Genomic DNA, 13,847 nt, shown 5'->3' with positions numbered 1-13,847 from the left:
AATAACACAAAATCTAGAGACAAGCACATGAACATCTATTCTAGCATACATAGACATATGGATAGAATGAAATGACCAATTGGAAGCATTAAATCACATAAATCATTGAATAAACAAGATCTATATATATATCAAAATGTCAAAACATCAATTACAACACTAATTCCTCAATAATACACAAGATTAAGATATAGAAAGCATGTTTGGGGCTAACTCTAGCCCCAAGAGGATGTCTAGCCACTCATGGTGATGATGCTCCAACCCTCAAGGGCTAATTCCGTTGTTGAAATTTGGTCATTGTTGATGAAGAACTCCTATGGTGTCTCTAGCCTCCTCCTCCTCTAAGCTTGCTCTCCAAGAGATGATATGAAATTAATGTTGGCTCCCCTTGTAAAAAGCAATCCTTATCCTTATATAGGTAGGTCAAAATGACACCTAAAATGATGAGTTGGGGTCGTGCACACAATATTCCCTAATGATTGGATAAAGGACAACTTTCAATGAGATGGAATTTTAACTTTTTCGCACTAGAGGAAGTTCGATCGATCGAACCTTGGTCTTGGATCGATCAAAAGTAAGTGAGATCGATCGAACTTAGGCTGGATCGATCCAACTGGCTGAGGTTTTTGGAAAAAGACAAATCCAAGATATTTATGGGAGACAATTATGGGAAAAGGACAAAAGTGGTTAGTGGGTGGTACAGCTGTGGATAGGATCAATCATTTGAATAAGGACAAAAGTGTTCGATCGATCGAAGGATGGTGTTGGATCGATCGAACTTTTGGAACTTTATGCCTTTGGGTCAAGGCTTGGATCTATCTTGAAGTGTTGAGATCGATCCGATCGATCGAACCTTAAACTTGGATCGATCGAACTTTGCTGCTTGCCACATTTGGCTTCATTTGCTTCTTTCTTTCTCCACTTTGCTCCTTTCTTTGTTTAATTCCAGAATTGCTTCAATTAAGCTCTTATTTGGTTGAGTTAACTTATTTTTGGGATAAGTGCCTGAAAAAGGAAATAATACGAAATCAATCTAAAACGGTAAAGTAAGATAGATAAAGGTACTAGAATGCCTAAGCTTAAGGGATTTAATAATGCACTTTTTAGCGCTCATCACACCCCCAAACTTAAATATTGCTAGTTCCTAGCAATGAACTAGAAAGTAAAGAAATGAAATGAACAACTAAACAACTATAACTAGAAAGCAATGAAATGATAGCGCCACTTTCGTAGGGAACACGATTGCACTTAGCACATGTAACAAGCCTTTTAAACCCCTAGGTTACCCCTAGTGGACGAGTGAAGTCTCGTAAGGGTTTCCAGAAATGATATCCACAAACATTAAGCTCATTCTTTCAAAAGTGGTACCAATATTACAAACAAGCATTGGAAGAAAACTACCTCAAGTATGCAATTTTTCAACCATTTCCAGGCAATCTCCCAAAATCTCAATATCAAGTAAGCAAATATGGTCCTCCACACATCAAGAAAATGATCATGCAAATTAAAACAACTCTAGAATCCTTTTGAGTGCACCGGCATCAAATGTGTTGCTATCTAAGCCAACTAAAGAATTAATCACATCCTTACCCTCAAACTAGCACGTAAATCTAGTACCGATCATCAAGACAAAAAGTGGACATTTTATTAAAGCTTTATTGTTCTAGGTGCGCTTATTCTTTTCACTCGATTTTTTTTTATTATTTTTTTTTATTATTTTTTTATTGAGGATCAAAGATGGAAGTATAGTGCAATGTGTTGATCTCTTAAGCTTTCTAGCGATTCATGAGGTTGAGCGTTAGGTTAATGACTCCCAAACCAGACGACTTTAGGGCATTAGGCATTCAAATATCCCTACGGACTTACAAGCTCAAATCAACTAGACTACAAATCAAGACAACAACTATCTAATCATTTCCCACTTCTCACCTTTTGGGAGAAGTCCTCACCCCTTTTTTTTTAATTATTGCTTTTACTTTTTTTTTTTTTTTTTTGAATTCAATTATTAACCTAAAGTTTGGGCTTTCCACCTTTCAGCGTGAGAAGTTCAGTGCTTGATAAGGCTAGAATCCTGGCTACTTAGTGAAAAGGGGTTGTTATCCACCTCTATCTAGAATAAAAGCTTTCAATGCACTACTAACTCAATTGGGATATAACCAATTCAATAATCAACAAAGCATATACCCCACAAATGAATGTTAGTATGCCCCGGTGCTAGTGTAGAAGACTAGAGTGAATCTCAAAATAATCACAAAATCAAGATGATGTGGACCACAAGTGCAAGTATGATATCAATTTTTCAAAAAATTTACTCCTAAATGGCATTCATAAGGCAAACAAGGAGTATTGGACTCTCAAGTCAAACAATTTTTAAATTTTAAGCAATATAGTCCTCAAAGATCAAAATTATAGCTAGATATGGACCAATCATAGAAATATCCCTCAAATACACAAGTCATGCTCAAAATTTGAATTAAAACTAACACTGTAAAGCACCATTCCCCCCAAACTTAAATTGCACAATGTCCTTAATGTGTAAAGAGAACAAAAGAAAGAGTATACCAGTGCAACTAAGCAAGAATGATTGAGACTGAAGTATCCGAAGTGGGTGGCATGGCCCCCCAAACTTGGGATGAACTGTAGTCTTGAAAATTAGCACTTGGATAAATTTATCAGATAACAAAATGGGATAATCAGTGCATAGTGGTCATGTAAGTGTAAATGGGATAAACAGATAAAGAAATGAGAAAGGTATAAGGGTGGTCCTGGAAATTGGGTAGCATTCTCTCACTAAAGTCACTGTGATGCACCTGATGGAGTCAAACATACAGATATGAGAATACAATCATGTGACATCCATAGCAAAAATAGATATATATAAAATGGATAAAGTGCAGGTATAACAAAAATATCAAAGCCGACAGACCGGCTGTAAAAATAATACAGTGATAATAGTAAAGTATCAAAAGGAGAGAGAGATCATAAGATAGAAAAGACTGGGAGCTCAGGCAGATGAGGTAGGACGGGCAGGTCTGGCTCCATGAATGTCTCTGGATAAATCTCTGAACATGGTCGTGATATCCGTACGGAAGGCAGCAAACTCAACTCTGTGGGCTGTAAGGTCAGCTCGGATGGAAACAACATCATCCTCAAGCGTCTGTAGATGTACTCCAAAGCCGGGGGTCATATCTGGAGTCTCAAGCATAGATGAATCAGAAGAAAGCTCCTGAGTCTGCTCCTGCTCATGAATGGGCGACCTGGCTGGAGAGTCCTACTTTGCATCATCTGCAGGGCGCTCTAAGTCGATGTCTAAATGCTCGGCAGCTAGATCGACTGGTATGTCGTTCGCTGTGGGATGTGCTGCTACTGCCTCTGCCAGTGCCTGTGCCTGTGCCTGTGCCTGTGCCTGCTCTAGCTCCAACTCTGCTGCAACCAGTACCGCGTGGTCCTGCAATCTGGTAATAAGGGAGCGGTAGGTTTTGTTCCAGTCCTTCTTAAGGTAGTGACAGGAACCTCTCTCGGGGTGCTCCCGAGGATGGATGGGGTAGCACTGGTCAATGAGAATCTGGGTGATGAGGTAGCTGAAAAGAAGAGACTTAACCCATCCGGGTGTCTCCTTGCTAATGTACTCGTCATACAGCTTCTTCATCACACTCCAGATGAGCACGGGAATGGACACCCAGTGCCTGGTGTAGAAAGAGTAAAGGGCTGTCAGATAATCGCCCCTCCTCTGAATCTTGTGCCCCACCATGTATATATTCTGAAAGAGAACGGAATCAATAAACCATAGGTCGTCAGGAAGGAATGTCCGGGTGGCGAAAGTCTCGCCACTAGCATGGTGACCTGTGAGGGAAACTGCCATGTCGGCATATGAAGGCCTGAATAACCTCGAATATGTGTCCTGAAGCTCTGGGGGACATCTGTGTGGACAGCGGCAAGAGCGGGCTAAAGTGTCCATTGTAATGGTGATCATCCGGCCATCGATAGAAGTGATCATCTCGGCTGTGGTACGCAGCGATGGTCGGAGGTTCTGGTAGAACAACCGAACCAGCCGTGGGTAGACCGGCTCTGTAACAGGGGCAAGAATAGCGGTTAGGCCCCTCTGAATAATATCCTGGTAGGCAGATCAGGTCAGCACCGATCGAGAGAAGAATGCCATGTCAAACTCTGACTCATGGTCGAGTGTCATGTGCGCATATTGTGGTGTAGACCTATCACGCCGCAGATGAGCTAGCTAAGCAGGCTGAGGTGGTATATGTGAATGCTTAGCTCCAATCTACGGTGAAGATGGTGATGGATTGAAAGCAGAATGAGCCGCAGAAGTGGATGGTATGTGGTTATCCTCCGGCTCATGAGATGGTGACTGAGGCGGGGTAGCCTGTGCTGGCTCTCGCTGTGCATAAGAGGGCTCTGCTGGCTCCTCTGTCCGTGGCCTTGTACGTTGGGTGGGCCCATGTTGCCTGTTGGCAACGGTCTTCCTCTTTACCAAGGCCTGCAAAAAGAAAAAGAAAAACTTGCAATGGGAGTTAGTGCCAGAATAAGAAATTTAAAAGCACGAAATAGAATCATGTATGTCAAGTGAAATAGACAAAACAAATATAACATGAATCTATGCAAGTGGTAGAATATGAAACATGCTAAACAATGTAAGTATGAAATGCAACCAACGTGGAATATCACAGGCATTGGGCATAGATATAAAAACATGAACATAAGATATGATGAATGAAGTGTGTGTGTGTGAGATCTGTGAAGTTCGATCGATCATAAAAAGAAATAAGATCGATCACAAAAGTTGGATCGATCGAAAGTAAGTGAGATCGATCTCACTACTTCAATCGATTGAAGACATGAGTTCGGTCGATCTCTCAAGATCGATCAGAGATACTAGTTCGATCGATCGAACTATGCGACGTTGAAAACTCAAAGGTCACATATGTGTGACCTTGGAAGCATGGGCCTCACACGAACGTGTTCGTGGGCCCATCAACACAACAAATCACCTAATCCCATCACAAATCGAGGCCCATACTCCAACAAATCTAAACAAATCTCAAAAATATATACACACATATACACATATATATACATATATATATAAATGCTTCGAGCTTCAACAATGGAGGATTTTGTCATGTATATAGCATGTATTCAACATATAAAGCATGTATGCACAAGATTGAAGCTTAAATCATGAGGGACATTCTCGGATCTTACCTCAAACAATGAGAGAAGTGTAGATGTGGAAGAGTGGAGGTGAATCCGAGAAGGGAGAGAGAGATTGGTGCTTAGATGCTCGCCAGAAAGCTTCGCCGGAGATGGTGAAGTGGTTGGACAGAGACGGTGACGAAGAGAGGTCAAGGTTTTGAGGATGAGGGTGAGTTAGATCGATCTTTGTAATCGATCTTACAACCCTTGGTTCTATTTTTAAAAACATTCTCGACAGAGTTCGATCGATTGAACTCAACTGTGATCGATCGAACTTTGATGAACTCTCTTCAAAGTTTTTTTTTTTTTTTTAATCAAATTAAATTAAATAAACACTTAATAATTAAAAATTAATTAAGATATTTTGGGATTTTTGAAAACTTTTTTGAAAAATAAAATAAAATAATAAAATAAAATGAAAATAAAATAAAGTAAAATAAAAATGAAAATATTTTTGGATTTTTGAAAATTTAAAAAATCAAAGTAAAGTCAAAATAATAAAATAAAGATTGAGATCGATCGAAGCAAGAGTTCGATCGATCAGACAGAGAGCAAAAATATGCAGGTTTTTAGCTAAGAAAATTGGCTAAGTGTTAAAACATGAGATCGATCGAACTAGAAAGTTGGATCGATCGAAGAACTTTCAGATCGATCTGGAAATGTTTCGAACGATCAGACAGAGAGCTGAAATATACAGGTGGATGCAAGCTCAAAATTTTTCTAAGTGTTGAGTCATGAGATTGATCAAACTGGGAAGTTGGATCGATCGAAGGTCTCTTGATCGATCTTGGAGTTGGTCCCAACGATGGGACAGAGAGGTGATTTGGATGCAGGTTTCTATAGGTCAAAATTTTTTCTAAGTGTTGGATGCAGAATGGAGTTCGATCGATCGAACTCAAGTTTGAGATCGATCGAGCTATGCAGAATGCTTAATAATGACATGAAAGCTTATGCAATCATCACCAAAGTTCCTTGAAATGCATATGAACCAAAAACAAGTATCTAGATTTCGCAAGAAATGAAATGAAAGATAGAAATGGGGGAGGAATAGGGTTTGACACCCTATGAATGCTTTTACTAGTCTTTAACGTCTCTAGCAAGACATTGGGCTCTTTTAGCCCAGATCAAAGATCTTATAATGCATCCCCTCCTTGTTGGGGTGATAGATGCTTTGAACTTCTCCCAACAAATGGTTCTTTGAAGAACTTGTTGGATCAAGCTCAAAAGAAATCTTTGGTCCATTGTCTATGCAATTACAACCTTTGGGCTTCCATGCCCTTTCAAAGCAAGAGTTTGAAACAAGACTTTTAGAATGCAAGGTTGAAGATGGTCCTTTAGAAGTTTTGGTTTTACATAAAAGCTCATTTCCTTGGCATTGAAGATCATGACATTCATCTACAACATTAACTTCTCCCTCATATTTGTCAAATGAATTGGGTGTGGGATTAAAGATATTCAACTTCACCTTCATATGGCCAAATGAGATCTTCATTATCCCCGTCCTACAATTGATGTTGGCATTAGTGGTTGCCAAGAAAGGACGGCCAAGGATAACGGGAATTTGGCTCATAGGATTGGGAACCGGTTCTGTGTCTATGACAACGAAATCAACCGGGAAGAAGAATTTGTCAATCTTTATCAAAACATCCTCAATTATACCCCTAGGCTTCTTAATGGATCGATCGGCAAGTTGCAAAACTACCGACGTCGGTTTCAATTCACCTAAGCCCAATTTAACATAAACCGAGTATGGAAGAAGGTTAACACTTGCTCTTAAGTCAAGAAGCGCCCGATTAATGATATACCAATAATGCATGATGTAGTGGGTGAACCGCGGTCCTTAAACTTTGGAAGAGTGTTATGTTGCAAAATTGACCTTACTTGCTCGGTCAAAACCACTTTTCTTGGTGCTTGGCTCTTGTTCTTCCGCTTTTGGGTGCACAAGTCTTTCAAGAATTTGGCATCAGCCGGAATTTGCTTGATTGTATCCGATAGTGGAAGATTAACTTTCACTTGCCTAAACATTTCCATGATTTCATTGGTTTTTGCCTTTTGCTTGTCTTTTGAAATGGATCCTTTTAAGGCATCCGAAAATGAAACCTTTGGTTCAAACACTTTTTCAAAATTTTCTTTTGAACTCTCTTCAACATAAGAAGTTTTCAAATCATTTTTCAATAAAACCTTTTTAACATCATTTTTCAAAACTTCTTTTTCAAACACATCTTTCAAGACTTCCTCATTTACAAGGTCATGTATATGCAATGAAGAAGGAATGGGATGTGAAATGGGACGGGTGACAACTTGAGGTTGCACCGGTTCACTCTCTTCATTGGACATTCCAACTTGATTGTCCACAATCCTACCACTCCGTAAGGTAGTCACCGCATTAACATGTTCAATGGTGTGGCCTTCCGATGAGGAATGGGTTTCCACAACACATTGTTGTTTAGGTGGGACATTTATAGGCATCTTTCCCTTCTCTCTTGCATTGAGAGTGCTAGCTATTTGCCCTACTTGGGTTTCTAGCTTCGCAATAGATTGAGAGTGGAATGAAGTAATTGAGTATTAGCTTCTAAAGTGCCCAAAGCATTCAAAACTTTCTTTTCAAAGGCGGGACTTCTAGTATTACCTTGGGAATAAGATTGGTTGGGAAAATGAGAATTAGAAAATTGATTCCCTTGTGATTAATAGGGTCTATAACCTTGGGATCCTTGGTTTTGAAGTGGAGGTGGAATGTACTTCCCTTAAAAACCACCTTGGGAAGGGTTTGAGCCCTCTCTTTGGTTTTTCCAAGAGAAATTCGGATGATTCCTCCAACTTGGATTATAATGAGTACCATAAGGATTGTTCCCTTGGTTCACAAAAGCCGCATTGACTTGTTCATTAGGTTCACTTTGCACTTGTCCGTGAGGACAATGAGAAGTAGAATGAAGAACACTAGAACAAGTCATACATATTTCATTTGATGCACGATGAGAATGGTTAGGGAAAGAAGATACTTGGTTCGCCGAGTTTTGGTTAATCAAAAATTGATCAAACCTTTGAGACAAAGACTTCATTTCGGCGGCTATTTCATTTGAATGGTCGACTTGATGTAAGCCAACACTCTTCCTACCTTGTGAATTTTTACCATTCTTGGATGATAGTGTTCTATGTAAAAAAATTTCACTCATGCTCTCATAGAGACGTCACACGTCATCCTCATACTTATCAATGTATGAGCCACCCATGGAAGCATAAACCATACCCTTATAGTTGTCCGATAAGCTTTCAAAGAAGTATTGAACTAATTGCCATTTGGGCATGTCATGATGTGGACACTTCCTAAGCAATTCATTGAAGCGTTCTCATGCCTCATGAAATGTTTCTCCATCCCCATGTGAAAATTCTCGAATTAAGGTTCTCATGGCATTGGTCTTAGAAATCGGATAGTACTTCTTTAAGAACTCTTGTTACATTTCTGCCCAAGAAGTGATTGAAAAAGGCCTAAAATTGTTAAACTAATACTTTGCCTTATTTTTTAAGGTGAATGGAAAAAGTTTGAGTCTTAAAACCTCTTCCGGCATGTCCGTATATTTTACGGTGGAACATACTTCAAGAAACTCATCCAAATGCTTGTAAGGTTCTTCACTTGGAAGTCCATGATAGTTAGGAAGCATTTGAATGGTTTGTGGCTTAATTTCATAATGATGTACTCTGAATGGAGGCAATTAGATGCATGTAGGTGCATTATACTCATTAGGCACATAATGGTCTCTTAAAGCAATAGGTGGATTAGCTACTTGAGGTGCAACATGAACACCTTGGTTTTGAATTCCTTGATTGTTGATGGGAGGTTGTGGAACATACATTGGCCTTGGCATTCCATATGGAACTTGGCCTTGTTGTTGTTGTGGTTGGTGAATGAATGGCCTAGGCATGCCTAATGGTACTTGTATATTCTCATTGTGCACATTGGGATGAAGGATACCTTGTTGGTCTGCGTGACCAAGGTCCTCAACATGATTATCATTATGGTCATCCATTGAAAGATTGGCTCTATTTGAACTTCCTCTTCCCCTAGGATTTCTAATAATAGATTCAAGATGCGTATCAAGAGGGACAAGAGTTGGTCTCAATGAACGACGTCCATGCATGCACAATGCAAAACACAACAAACACAAAGAATGACAAACACTATGCCTTCACAACAATGCAATTAGACTTCTTCGACAAACATTTAATTCATACTCCCATGCTTTAACAATAATGATGCAAGACAATTAAAAATAAGCCTCCACGCGGGCCGACGATTTAACTAAGGGATTGAGTAAAGAAAATCTCACAAAGGTCCTTTAGCACTTCAACTCCAAATTTAAAGCTTAGCTTAGCAATGTTTAGAATTTTTAGCTTTTTACTTTCTTTACTTGCTTGAATTGAATGCTCAATGGCTCCTTTGCTTGCTTCCTCTCCAATAATGCACCTAGTTAAGTAAGAACAACACAATAAGTAACCAAAAAGAAAAATAAAAATAAAGATAAAGTAAAGACACGATCAAAAGAGTACTAATCCTAGTCAATTGCACAAATCCGACGTTGCCAAATCTAATCAACAAATCCCCAGCAATGGCGCTAAAAACTATGATGCTCGGCCCTTGGTGTGCACAAAATAATGCACAACACTTTGAGTTTGGAGAATAATGTCAAGTGGGTATCATACTTAAATTTATAAACCGCTTAACACCTATACTATGTAGTATGAGTGAGAAGGGATCGTCCCAAGGGATTATGAGGATCGAGCAATGTCATGGAATCACAATTAGGGCTAGTAGGTCAAGTGATCAAACAATTGGTTGGTTGGTTGATTAAAGAGCAACTAAATTAAACTAAGTAATAGCAAAAGAGTGCAATTAAGAGTAAGTAGGAGAGAGAGAGAGATCTTGGGGTTTAGAGATCACCACCAAGCAATGCATTTCTATATCATTGACAATTGATTAATGAGGGCAAATGGTGTGTTGCAATATTAGTGTGTGTGTGTGTGTTTGTTTGATTCAACAAGCAAGGATGACTAGTTAAGCATGTATTGTCTAAACATCATGTGAGAGGCATAATATATCTAAGCAATGAAGCATATATTGTCTAAACAACATATTAAGGCACAATAAATCAAAACAAGTCATTAATCCTTTCATTAATCTCACAATCCAAATACAACACAAGGATATAGACATATGCTACTTGCATTCAAAAGCTGGGATCATCAAACAATAAGCATAGATTGTCCTCCCATTTGACACTACACTGCAACTACACTATATCTACGCTATTAGCATGAAAATAAACTAGGGGAGAGGCACAATCCATCAAGAGATAAGCATGAACCATCAAGAGAATCACAAGAGCATTCCTTTAAGCACTATGTTTTTACAATCTCCAAATCTATAGCATCAATACACATAGACATGCATCAATAACACAAAATCTAGAGACAAGCACATGAACATCTATTCTAGCATACATAGACATATGGATAGAATGAAATAACCAATTGGAAGCATTAAATCACATAAATCATTGAATAAATAAGATCTATATATATATCAAAATGTCAAAACATTAATTACAACACTAATCCCTCAATAATACACAAGATTAAAATATAGAAAGCATGTTTGGGGCTAACTCTAGCCCCAAGAGGATGTCTAGCCACTCATGGTGATGATGTTCCAACCCTCAAGGGCTAATTCCATGGTTAAAATCTGCTCTTTGTTGATGAAGAACTCCTATGGTGTCTCTAGCCTCCTCCTCCTCTAAGCTTGCTCTCCAAGAGATGATATGAAATTAATGTTGTCTCCCCTTGTAAAAAGCAATCCTTATCCTTATATAGGTAGGTCAAAATGACACCCAAAATGAGCTGGGGTCGTGCACACAATATTCCCCAATGATTGGATAAAGGACAACTTTTAATGAGATAAAATTTTAACTTTTTCGCACTGGAGGAAGTTCGGTCGATCGAACCTTGGTCTTGGATCGATTGAAAGTAAGTGAGATTGATCGAACTTAGGCTGGATCGATCCAACTAGCTGAGCTTTTTGGAAAAAGACAAATCCGAGATATTTATGGGAGGTATTTATGGGAAAAGGACAAAAGTGGTTAGTGGGTGGTACAGCTGTGGATAGGATCAATCATTTGAATAAGGACAAAAGTGTTCGATCGATCGAAGGATGGTACTGGATCGATTGAACTTTTGGAACTTTATGCTTTTGAGTCAAGGCTTGGATCTATCTTGAAGTGCTGAGATCGATCATTGTTCGATCGATCGAACCTTGAACTTGGATCAATCGAACTTTGCTGCTTGCCACTTTTGGCTTCATTTGCTTCCTTCTTTCTCCACTTTGCTCCTTCTTTGTTTAATTCCAAAATTGCTTCAATTAAGCTCTTATTTGGCTGAGTTAGCTTATTTTCAGGATAAGTGCCTGAAAAAGGAAATAATACGAAATCAATCTAAAACGGTAAAGTAAGATAGATAAAGGTACTAGAATGCCTAAGCTTAAGGGGTTTAATTACGCACTTTTCAACGCTCATTAGACCCGACATAGTACTCGAGACTATCGAGAAGATTAAGTTGATCAGACAGAGGTTGCTTACAGCTTAGAGTCGACAGAAGAGCTATGCAGATAAGCAGAGACGGCCGTTATCTTTTGAGGTGGGAGACTATATTTTTTTATGGGTTTCTCCACGGAAAGGATTGATGAGATTTGGGAAAAGTGGCAAGTTGTCGCCACGATTCATTGGACTGTTTGAGATTTTGGACAGAGTAGGAGAGGTTGCCTACAGACTTGCTTTGCCACCACAGTTGGACAGGGTCCACAATGTTTTCCATGTATCGATGTTACGAAAGTACGAGTCAGATCCATCTCACATTTTGAGTTGGGTTGATGTGGACATTGATGAGGATGTTTCCTACGAGGAGGGATCAGTTTAGATCCTTGACACACAAGGGAAGGTGTTGAGGAACAAGATGATACCAATGGTGAAAGTTCTTTGGAGACACCATGGAGTTGAGAAAGCTACTTGGGAGCTCGAACAGGAGGTTCGCTCCAAGTATCCAGCGTTGTTTTCTTCCTCAGGTATGTCTTGATTTGGGGAATGAAATCTTTTAAAGTTGTTGAGAATGTATGTCTGTGTCTTATTATAAATATAAGTGCATATGTGTATATATTTGTGTGTGTGTGGTATAATTTAAAAGCAAAAGAAAAAGAGAAAAGAATTTATTTTTTAAAAATGGTGGGACCCACCATTAAACCAAATAAGGGCCAAAGAGACCACATATGGTCTCATTTTTCTCTTCTCCTGTTGGTTCACTCTCTTACCCTCTTTCTCTGGATTTTTTCTTTTTTTTTTTGGCCATAAATCCTTGCACCTTGATTTCTCCCTCATTTCTTAGTATTTTTAAGTGCCGTTTGTGACAAATTGAAGCCCACGACGAAGTCTTCAAATCCATACCAGCAGTTTCAGCTTTTGGCCATTCTAGGGAGTCAGAAAATTGAGACCCATTTTGAGGGTTTGAGGTGAAAATTGGGGGTTTTGCATAAAAGTGAGGTAGGGGTTCCTAATCCATGAGATTCTTGCTCCCTTGTGAATTATTCTTTGTTAATTACAGTTAAACATGCTTAATTTAAGATGAATGCCTCTAAAATGATTTGGTTTTATATATGGAATTCATGATTATATGTATATGTGGATTTGTGTGAAAAACATAATTAAAATGTTGATTTTATATGCTGGTGTGTTTGATAACTTGTTAAAACTTACTATGTGGAAAGCATGTAAACGTGTTAATTTTTCATGCCTATGGTGTTAGTAACTTATTAGAAATTGTTAAATGGAAGCATGTTAAATTATATAGTATAAAAGTCTTTCATTTGTCATGGCATTTGAGAAAGTATGTAATGTTCATGCATGTCATTGGGCATGAAAATGGGGAAAATTATTTTGAAATGAAAATGGGAATTTTGGGGAAGAAGCTTTGATTAAAATGTTTTATGAAAACCCAGTCGCCGCGGGGGTGCCAAAGGGCTGGTGTGTTAATATAGCCTAGAGGGAACTAGGGAGATTGCCCTAGTGTGATTGAGCTAGTTGGGCCCAAAATAACGCCGCGGGGGTACCAAGGGTCAAGGACACTAGCCAATCATTCTCTCGTGTCGCTGCGGGGTCACCAAAGGGCGGGTTATATTAACAGTTTGAAAGTGATGGATTTGAATGTTGAAAATGGGGAGCGACATTGGCATGCATTGCATTTCATAGCATCATATTGTGTATGCTGAGATTGGATTTAATATTGTACTTTCCCGACATAATATGATCTCGATTACTATTGTCCTATTCCTTACTTTGATTCATGGGGACACAAGAGGTGTGTCTTAGGCACCACCTACTGAGTAATTTTGCTCACCCCTTTTATTTAACATTTTTTTTTTCAGGAGACAGAAAAGAAGTGGCGGATGATATTCCACCATAGGCCTAAATTGGATTAGAAAATCGTTTTGCTATTTTTGTATTTAAGTCCCATATTTTTTGTAAAATCTTAGTTTGTTATATTTGGTATAGAGATTTGTGAACTCTTGTTATTGTAATTATATTTATGGGTTATAATTTTAT

General features: G+C 38.7%; 1 non-coding gene and 1 pseudogene across 1 annotated transcript; one reads left to right on the top strand and one right to left on the bottom strand.

The window, feature by feature from the left end:
- Positions 1 to 13,847, bottom strand: part of LOC132277231 ((E,E)-geranyllinalool synthase-like) — a 95,599-nt pseudogene that overhangs the window by 69,504 nt on the left and 12,248 nt on the right.
- Positions 8,512 to 8,618, top strand: LOC132284333 (small nucleolar RNA R71). The gene has a single exon (XR_009472252.1). It is a non-coding gene; the product is annotated as a small nucleolar RNA R71 (small nucleolar RNA).

This window comes from Cornus florida, unplaced genomic scaffold (assembly GCF_030987335.1).
Source record: "Cornus florida cultivar Cherokee Brave unplaced genomic scaffold, ASM3098733v1 CherokeeBrave_3.0.0_Hap2_Chr01, whole genome shotgun sequence".
Lineage (NCBI taxonomy): Eukaryota > Viridiplantae > Streptophyta > Magnoliopsida > Cornales > Cornaceae > Cornus > Cornus florida.
This window is presented reverse-complemented; position numbering and strand designations above follow the sequence as displayed.